Raw genomic sequence first — 11,014 nt, forward strand, 5'->3', positions numbered from 1 at the left:
CTGTGGCACAGTAAGGATCTCAGAGGAAGTGCATAATGTTTTGGTTGGCCTGGCTAAGAAGAAGAATCAACTTTTATTGGCAGTATATATATTTTTACATACACACATACTGAATTTTACTACTGCATTTATCCCATCCTTAGTTGAACACACACATGCAACACCCGGCAAATTACATGCAGTGAAACACACACAGGAGCAATGGACAGCATCAAACGCTCAGGGAGCATATTGGGGGGTTAAGTGCCTTGCTCAAGGGCACATCAGCCGGCTAATGAAGGGGGGGAGCATTTTATCGCATTAATCACTCCACCACACCCAAATTTTTCCTGCCCGTCCGGTGGGGGAATCTAACCGGTGACCCTCCGATCACAAGCTGCTTCTCCAACCTCAAGGCCACGGCTGCCCCCAAAAATGAGGAACACTTCACGAATTTGCGTGTCATCCTTGCGCAGGGGCCATGCTAATCTTCTCTGTATCGTTCCAATTTTAGTATATGTGCTACCGAAGTAACACATAACATGCTTCTGGCTGAACCTCTGTTGAAAAAGGGCCGACTTATGAGGGCTTATGATTAAAAACTCCTGAGTTGACAACTTTACTAAAACATAACATAAATCAGCGACTTCAGCAAACATGTAACTCAAACTGCCTTTCACATGATGAGAAATTTGCTTCTCGCTCCACCACCACTCAACTCCACTTTTCATTTCCAAAAACACCTTCCAGGTAAAGCGTGGCTGCGAGGCTGACAGGGTTGTGTGAACATTTGTGGATGCCCTCCTGCAGCTGCTCTTGATTCTGGGGTGCTGTTAGCACTAGCTTCCTCTTCTCCTCCAGCTTGATAAACATTAGCTCCCTGCTTTGGCAAAGAGTTTGCAGAGGTAGCGAGGCTATCAGCGTGTGTGCTGAAGGTGCACAGCTGTTGATTTTGATCTGCATATGAAGCAATCTGAAATTTTCATTTTGCAATGCCGTTTTCTTCTGCTTCTCTTAAATTCTGTTAAAACTGGTTCCATCTCACATTTCTAATCAGATTTTCATATTCGACAATAATAGAAAAACCAAATGGTCACTCAGCTATTGCAACCTGACCTAACAGGAGTTTCCTTATCTCTCTCAGCAAATAACAGAATACACACACTGTATGACTTTGTGTATGTGTGGGTGGGTGGGTGGGTGTGTGGGTGGACAGGCCCAGCTGCCAATGTTGGCCCTCTACAAAGCACTGACCTGAGTGACATTTAGCACCAGTATGAGGCACATTATCCACCTCAACAAACAGACCCCCTGAATTATACTCTTTGTATCTAATGTACTGTGCTCATTTCAAAGGAAGACAGGGAGAGGAAGAGACAGAGAGAGAGAGAGAGAGAGAGGAGAGAGAGAGTGCTTTTTATTATTCATCGGATGGCATAGAAGGCAGAAAGTTGTTCTGCTGCTTTGTCCCAGAATGGAACTCATATTTGCTACACAGCTGGAGCTCTGTGCCTTTTGTGTTGCATATTAAAAGAAAAGTTGAAAAGACAGAGCTTGTGTCTTTGTATGTGTATGAAGCGTATGTCAGCATGAAACTCACAGCTTCTGTTCAGACCGGCGAATTACGGAAAACAAGACCCAAAAGCACGACTCGGAGACTAGGTTTCAGTCAAACTCGCAGTCTTTAATTCAGAAGCAGGGGCTTGGTACAGGCAGTATAGGCAGTCAGCACAGGCAAACAAATCCAAAGGAGTGAGCGGGGGCAACGTCAAGCCTCAAGGCAAGCAAAAGAACAAAAAAAAGCCAGGAAGGCAGAACACAAGAGAGAACGCAGGTACGACTCTCACTAAGGAACATAATGGACTGGCAAGGAGATAAAGACAATTCAGCATTATATAGAGAGAGGAGATAGCTAGGCGCAGGTAAAACTAATCAAGGCTGAGCAAGCAATGAAAATTGGAGGGAAAAAAAACAGGAAGTGCACAGCTGGAAACATCACAGCACACAACAGGTCGAAATCTCTAATAAGTTCAGGATCCAGAATAAACCCAGGATCTCTCTTTCAGTTCCTATCACTCCCAGCCACTGAAAACTACAGTCCCATCTCCGAGCTGCCAAAAGATGCTTTACCATGTAGATGGGGCCCCCCATCAATGAGCAAGGGGATGGGGAGTGTTTGGAGGAAGGGACTAAAGCACTCTCCTTGATGCAGGCCACATTTAAGGTACAGTGTTCTGTATTTCTGCTTAAAATGACTCAAAACAGACAGTGTCCAGAATCTACATAAAGAGAGGAGCTGCGCACTCAGTGCAGATTGCAGACACCCTTCAGTGTTTGATAACGCTTGTATATTTGACCACTGCCGGATAACGTGTGGGAGCTCTCTGAGAGAAGACAAACAGCATACAGGTGGATTCACAGTTTTCAAGGGCTTCTTTATCTAGCACAAATGTTTGACTGGCATTCAGTATGCTTATGTAACTTGGCCAGCCACCTCAAGGGCTCCAGGAGAAATGCTAACAAGACTAATACACACCATATCTGCCAGTGACTGAGGAGCTGTTCATACCAGGGACAGTCATTACCCAATTGGATGTTTGTCCACACTTTTTAAAGCACTTTTCTTTCATCCTAAAGAACAGTACAGTAGTTCTTTACTCACACCTGTGACTACAACTCAGTTTAGCTACTACATAAATGATTTAGTTTTAGAACTCTGTTCATATTATTATATATCATGAAATATTTGTTGATTTGGCAGCATGTCTGATTGGACCGAAATTGATTCTCGAGCAAATTAAAGTTAATTTTATAATAAACCCCATGACATATTTTGAAAGCTGCTACCTTTTTCCAAGAGGTGCTTTGTAAATGACAGCATCGCCGTGTATGTGTTTAGCCGTGATATTCAACACTGATGCACAGGGTACTTGCAGTCTATGCTTAAGGAAGGGTTATTGGAAAACAATGCTTTTACACTGTGCATTTTCATTATATGCATTCATTCTATGTGTCTAAAATCCACCACAGCAGCAATTCAGACTATCAACAGTTCGGTCTTTTTTATTGCTCAGTGTTTTCACACCCAATCAACTCAAGAGGCATCACTTAATGACATTTTTCAGACTTCACTCCCTTTAGAGAAGTTCAAAGTTATTATTATACTGCTTTATAACTTATGCAGAAGTAAATGTCGTGCCAATTTAACTTGAATTTAATGGCTTTATGTCCACTTTGTTTTTCTGAGTTCAGGATAAGATGACATGCAGGGTTAAGGCCAAAGTATTTCCACTCGCAAGTAGCTACAAAATGTTTCTGAATCATTTATTTTGACTGCATTATGTTTTAAACTCTCTTTCCCTCCACCAAGGGTGGAAATCAAATCAGTTCCTTTCACTCACAGTTAATAAGTAGTCGTAGTGTAATTAATGTTCAAATCCATCCATCCATCTTCTATACCGCTTATCCGTCAGGGTCGCGGGGGAGCTGGAGCCTATCCCAGCTGACTACGGGAGAGAGGCGGGGTTCACCCTGGACTGGTCGCCAGTCAATCGCAGGGCCAACACACAAAGACAAACAACCACACACTCTCACACTCACACCTAGGGGCAATTTAAACATGCAAACTCCACATAGAAGGGCCCAGACCGGGATTCGAACCTGGAACCCTCTTGCTATGAGGCGACAGTGCTAACCACTGCCACCCTAATGTTCAAATCATTTTATTGAAATGAAAAACAGTATTTCAGCCATTTAACATAAGACTTGGTTTCAGGAGGATGTCACAGATTATTATTTTAGGTATTATTACTTTTTACTTTTATTAACATATTTCTACAGGTTTCTACATTATATTACCTGATTAGCTTCATGTAACATAATGCATCTCTTGTATGGATTCGTAGCAGTAGTTATTCACAGATCTGTGTGTGGTTCACTGTGCAGTGGATGGGTATTTCGATTTAAAGCGTGTTAGCAGATTAGGTGGGATGCTGACATTTCATACCTTTGATCATAAATGGGTCTAAGGAGTATTAACACATTACATTTCACATTACCAGCTCGTTGTGCTCAGTGTTACCCTACGAAAATGTAGTCTTCACTCTCAGGGCAACACAAAGAAAATGTAGTGAAGACTACTGGTGTGACTAACTTTGAGAGTTGAATGGAACCATGCTAGAACTTCAAACTCAGTGTTTTTGAGGTCAGAACATGGTCAGAACGCTGACAGGATGAGGAGAGGATCACTGGGTTCAAGTGGATCATCAACAAAACAGTGAGCAGGGACAATGGGGCTGAGGAAAAACAAAACACACACACAACTCAAGTATTTTCATTACTTTTTTAAACACCCCTTTTCACTCTCAAACCCTGTTTATCCCAAGGTGAGAGTGGGATGTTAGTGAAGAAGTTTAGTGTCTTGTCCAGCAAGAGATCAGGGCAGAGGGTGTGCCACCAATGCTTAGTGATGGTTGGCAAGTCCTGGCTGTGTTATTATGATAAGATAAAATAAGGTGAACTTTATTGATCCCACAGTGGGGAAATTCACAAGAACAGAGAAGAGTGCATAAAAGCGAAAAGCAAAAAGTGTGCAAAACCGTTCACAGAGTTCCCCAAGGTTCTGTGCTTGGGCCAATACCATCCACCCTTTATATGCTGCTCATTGGTGATATTATTAGGAAAGAATCCATACATGTTCACTGTTATATAGAAATTCCTAGAGTCTTCAAAAGTAGATTGGGAAGCAGAGCCTTATGTTATCAAGCTCCTTCCTTTTCGGTCCGGGAAACAGACACCCTCTCTACATTGAAGAGTAGACTTGAAACTTTCCTTTTGGATAAAGCTTATAGTTAGGGCCGGCCTAGCCTGGCCCCTAGTTATGCTGCTATAGACTTAGACTACCGGGGGTCCTCCCATGACGCACTGAGCTCTTTCTTCCTCTCCTTCTCCTTCTGCACACATTCATGTCCCATTAATGCATATCACTAACTCAACTTCTTCCCTGGAGTCCTTTTGCTTTCTTGTCTCGCAGGTTCCCATGGATCGTGGTTGGACCTCCTGCTGTGGTCCTGCTGTGGTCCTGCTCAAAACCTACTGCAATTACTACTGTTTAGTCATAATCTATTTTAATTTTGTTCCTACTCTGTACAGCTGCTACCATTATTACTGTTACTAATACTGCTAGCATAATCACCGTAGTACCTCCTGTATACTTCATTATCATTATCTACAGTTACAATATTTCTAGTATTATTACTGCTGCTATGCATCTCTGCTTGTGTGCTCCTTCTCTCACGCCCCACCCCCCTCTCCCTCTCTCCTTGTCTGTCTGTCTCTCTCGCTCTCTCTCTCTCTCTCAACCCAACCAGTCAAGGCAGATGGCTGCCCATCTTGAGCCGGGGTCTGCTCTGAGGTTTCTGCCTTCTAAAAGGCAGTTTTTCCTCGCCACTGTTGCCAAGTGCTTGCTCAAGGAGGAATGTTGGGCTCTCTGTATTACAGTTTAATTAAAGAGTTTGGTCTAGACCTGCTGTAATTGGTCTAAGTGTCATGAGATAACTTTTGCTGTGAATTGGCGCTATATAAACAAACTGAACTGAACTGAATTGAATTGAATTGAGTTGCCTGTATATAAAATGTTTCATATAAATAACCCTGCCAGGCTATTCCTAATGTGTGACTTCATCAAGACATCATATTGTCTGTCCCATTACAGCTACATTTCTGTGTAGCATTTCCCCAAAATTCAAAATATATTTTCATATATTCTACATCTGCAGAACCTTTATCATTAGTAGAAAGATGTTTTTGTGTGGAAAATACAAACACACCTTTTAGCCACTACTGGGCAAAGTATTACCTGAGAGTATACAGTCTGCTGATGGGGTCAGCTGCACTTACCTGAGATCCTGCTCTTTATGTAATAAAAAGTGCTTTCATTGTTGGTTCAAGTTCCCTGCCTGCTAAATAATGGGAAACAAACAGTTGCAGTGCAAATGGCAGGAGAACAAGAAGAGAACAACTAGTACAATTCAGATCATTGAAAGTTCAACCCACCTCATGTCTCACTCTGTATTTGTACAACCTTCTATCAAATACAATAGATGCCAATAGATTTGAAGATGTGTGTTGTAAACCAACAGGCAAGTGACAGAGACAAACTAAATGGTTTTATTGGATATTATTAGCCTTTTCTTGGATAACACATAGCCAGTTAATGATTGACATGCTTGCACACTGAGAGGGCTGAAACACATGGTGAATGTGTGAAGTAAAGCTGTAGCTTTGACATTTTATGATGTGGTCTTGTAGGTTCCCGGCAAGCCAACAGCAAATACTGATAAGGAATTAAAAAAATATAATAACATTATGCGCCAACCACGATGTGCTGAATCTACTGTTTTCAGCAGAATTTTTCTATGCTTATTTTTTTTGCTCTTCTTTCACTATTTAAAAAGAAGAAAATGTGGACATGTCTTTCTGCTGAGGTGATCAGACAGCAACAACAACAAGGGAGTAGTTGACTAGTTTCTCTGAAGGTCTCTGTCCTGGTCCCTGACTGTGAAGAGGGCTATTAGAGAGCCGTTAGGTTGTGATCTGATTATGAATTTGTTGTGCTTATGTATTCTGTTTTCTTTGTTTACATAGTTATTTATATTATTTATCTGTCATTGCCTAAAGCATCATTTATTGCTCCAAAATTCATGGAAAGCCGAACTGTTTCATATGCAAAAGAGAATACATGTTTATGTCTATGTATGTTTGTAAATGCAAGAGTATGTCCTTTTGCACAATACCATATCCAGAAAGAATATTGTTGCTATAAATGCAAAACAACAGATTTAAGTAGCTTGGGATCATGGGAGTTGTTGTCTTTTGACATCCCACATTGTTGTTGAATCCACATTGTTGATGAAAAGCAACCTGATGTGACTCAGGTAGAAATTTTCACAGTTTTAGATTCAAATTTTATTCACGTCACTTTATTTCCTTCTTCACTCTCTAAGTCTCTCCTGGAAGTTATAGTGATAGGTGAGCAAAGCAAATGCACTATGATTATGGGTTTCTGGGGGTTTGAGTACAGTTGGAAACATTTTAGATAATATAAGTACAAGATATACTTTATGTCAACAAAATATATAACAAAGGTCCAATCATGTTTACATGTTTACATGACCAGACATTTACAAGTTTAATATAGCAGCAAATACGTTTTTGCAGTGAAGAGGTACAGTGTTTGCGATGTGAACATGATGTCACACTTGTCGGTGTGTGTTCTTATCTCAGCCCCCCTGTTCTTTGTTTTGGAAGGCAGGCTGGCCTTGTGTGTGCTAGTGAATGTGAGTCCCTGCCTGTCCTCCCCTGTCACCACAACCGGTCAAGGCGGATGGCCGTCCATCTTGAGCCGGGGTCTGCTCTGAGGTTTCTGCCTTCTAAAAGGCAGTTTTTCCTCGCCACTTTGCAAAGTACTTGCTCAAGGGGGTATGTTGGGTTTTGTGTATTACAAAATTTAAGTATGTCTAGACCTACCCTAATTGGAAAGTGTCTATTACAGGTAAATCGTGCATTGAAATGTGTTTGTTTTAACTGAACTAACTAAATACTGATCAATGTATCACACAGTACCTGTTCTTCCCCCTCTCTGCTCTTTGGCACTCAGGCCCGCTCACCTGGTTTACCCATTTCCTCTTCTGCTGTTACTGGTACAGGTAGCTCGATCGTGGTCAGTGTTGGTTGTCTGTGTCTGTAATTTATTCAGCAACTTGGTTTGATTGTTGCTGTGAAGTAATGAGCTTCTGCGTGGCTTCACTCGTAGGTCCACGGAGTATCTGTGCTGCTGTGTGAGCAGGAGGCCTCCTCCCCCTCCCCAACAAGCAGTAGCGCTAGCCTCGCCAGTATCCTTACCTTATTCGGTGGCCCCTGCTCTGCTGGACTGTTTGTCCTGCTGTGCCCCGTTGGCCTTAGCGGTGCCTTTAGCTCGGTTTCAGTGTGGGCTATTTTAGCTGCCTGCCACTTGCTCCATGTGTGGAACTGTTTTAGACAGCAACCGTGGATATTGATAACAGTGGCCGAGACTATAGATCCACGTGTTTTCTTTTTTGTTTCCTTTTGATGTCTGGTAAACCCTGTTTTCTTTTTTGGAGCTTGTGTTAAATTGGTTGTTTTTCTTGTGTATTTATTTAGTTTTGTTTAATTGGTATTATTATTGTCATCAGAGTTTATTTGTTTATTTGGTGGCAGCTAGTATTGTTTGCTTTACTTTAGCTGGTTACTTTGCAGCTGCCTGGTTGACTTTGTATATTGTGCTATTTTATGGGAACCAATTAATTGATTTATTTTGTCCTTTCAGTCGCTGAGAACCAGTGGTGCTGGTGCTGGTGTCCTGGGTGGTGGGCCCCCCTTCCCTGTGAGCAAGTTTCTCCTGAGTTGGGTTGAGCTTCACTGTAGTGTGTTTGTTCTCACGTCTGACTGGGGTGTTTTACTTTGACGGGGGTCCCCCCTCACCCCAATCAACCTGCCTCTCACGGGTAATCAGCCACTAAACAGACCAGTGGATTTTCATTGGATTTAGCGCATGAATGTGGGGTTGACCAACAATTGTTTAAGCCTGTATATTAATTAATTATTTTTAACTTGGAACCTCGTCCCTCAGTACAACGAACGGAGTGCCTTTGTCTGAAAACCTTTAGTGAACTTTTTAAAACTTAATTTCTTGGGTGAAATAATCTAAAATCTAAATCTAAAATTTATAGGGACACACTTAGAGAACAGATAAAAAGATATAAAGAGTCACCTTTTCATCAGTGTTTATGGAAGAATGTTGTATGTCTAATGTATAATTTACTGATAATTTCATTTTATTGCTTGATTTGTCTCTTATTTATAATCTTTTTAGACACTAGGGCATCTCCAACACCAATGTTTGAGCAGAGTCGTCACTTCTGCTCACATCCCCCATTTCAAACACACAAAGGCGTTGCTGAAAGACTCAAAGAGGCCACTTCACTACACAAGTGACCTGACCTGACCCCCATCTCGTGCCTATATGGATCACATCCTCAACACCAGTAAAACCTCACCTTTGTTTAACCACTGATAATTCCGATTAAAAAAAAAAAGAAACACAATTTTGTGATAGTATAGTGATGTAATGTAATAACTGATAATTAGACAATTCATTTTAACTTGTTTATTTTAAACAAATTTTCTGTATAGACAAGTTTAGAACAGAAGAACTGTAAGGTCTGAATGCATGTATGAGGCATCATTTTGAAAGGTAACATTGTTTAGCATGAGGCTAATTTGTAGTGTCAGTGATGCCTTAAAACATCCCCAAAGTGTTCAAGGTGGCCAAATTGTGCCAGTCACTTTTACTCATTTCTGTGTTCAGCTGCATTTAAAAACAGCTACAAAAAGACACCTGTTCCTGCAAAACAGTGTTCTGTCTGATCTGGCCCTGAAGCAGTCTGCGGGCAGGACTTTGCACACATGCTACCGAAAAGGAACTGAAAGGGAAATTTCTGACTATAATTATGAATGAGTAACTTATAACAATAACAGCTTGTTCTATCATGTCGGCAAAGATACGTTGCAGGGCCCAGTGGCCTCCCAAAGCACCAGCACTTGCTGTTCTTCAGGGGCTATGCTGTGGTCCTGCCAACCCAGTGACTTTGCACAGGTTTTAAAAAGAAATGTATAGATTGCCTTTGCCTTAATACTAGAAATGCAAATGTAGCAAGTAAATCACGTCATGTGTGTGTGTGTGTGTGTGTGTGTGTGTGTGTGTGTGTGTGTAAAAAAGGCAGGTTTTCATAATGTTGTAAACTGGAGCATTACAAGCAGTTGGAAGTTTCAAGTTGTCTCACTGCGATTCTTTGGTCTGAAGTGAGCATAAGACAATTGCCAACATTAGAATGTTCCCTGTTATTTGAAATTGCATGGTTTGTGTGACATGGGCTTTAGGCCAAATCTAAATGCTCTTTGCCAAGTGACAGGTGTATAGTCCAGTGAATCAGACCTAAATCTGTTTAGGATTGTTCAGAATAACCTATACACTTCAATGAAAGCATCTGCATTTACTTATGATAGCCTGGTATACAACTGAAGGAAACTTAATAGTTAATTTTAGTCACACAAAAATCAGACAAAATTTAGCCTGAATGGTGACAAATTAATAAACAGTTCAGCAGTTTTTCTTCTTCAAGGGAAACAATCAGTGGGGTGAAAATGCTATTGAACATTTAAAGCAAAACTTCAACATTTCGGGGAATTTCTGGCACAAAGTTAGCTGAGAAGAGTGATACCAAATTCACATCTGAAGACTGTAAATAAAATCAGTCAGTCAGATTAATAAACATGTTATATCCAATTTGATCCATGCAGAATTAAAATGTTAGAACAACATTTCACAGTTTTATTGGCGGTAATGTGTTACTATTTCATTTACAGCTACCAGACAATTATTGTTATCTTTATGTGAATCTAAGCATGAGCTAGCTGAAGCTTCATATTTAACAGACAGACATGACTAATTTATGCCAAAACTATAACATATGTTCCAAAATGTAAAGCTATTCCTTTGAGGATCTTTCAATACTACAATAAACACCTATTAGGCCAGTAGTCAGTAGGCATTTTTCACTTAACCACAGAGGCACAGACCAATGTTGCTAATTTAATGTTATTTTTTTTAATCAAACACATGTGAGAAGACATTTGTGCCAAGAGTGAAAGTCAAAGGACCTCCAGGCCCTTACTTGGGTGTTCCTTGACCCGACTTGTATGACTGCTGTTTAGAACGCCTCTTTGGAGGCACCTGTCAGAAAACCCAAAGAAGCAAATCGTTTGAGTAGTCTATTAATGGACAATGGTGGTCGTACTATAAAGAGACGTCGTTGGGTGGTTGAATAAAGAGAAAATATCAAGAAAGAGAGAGAGAGAGCACTTTACCCTCACAGCTCATGGACAGAGGTAGAATTCAGAGTTAGTGTGCTGTAGCAATCGACACAATACTAATGAGCATCAAAATAGCCAAGCA

General features: G+C 40.9%; 1 non-coding gene across 1 annotated transcript; it reads right to left on the reverse strand.

Moving 5' to 3' along the window:
- Positions 1 to 410: 410 nt before the first annotated feature.
- Positions 411 to 516, reverse strand: LOC124070094. The gene has a single exon (XR_006845139.1). It is a non-coding gene; the product is annotated as a U6 spliceosomal RNA (small nuclear RNA).
- Positions 517 to 11,014: the final 10,498 nt, after the last annotated feature.

Source organism: Scatophagus argus, chromosome 13, assembly GCF_020382885.2.
Source record: "Scatophagus argus isolate fScaArg1 chromosome 13, fScaArg1.pri, whole genome shotgun sequence".
NCBI lineage: Eukaryota > Metazoa > Chordata > Actinopteri > Scatophagidae > Scatophagus > Scatophagus argus.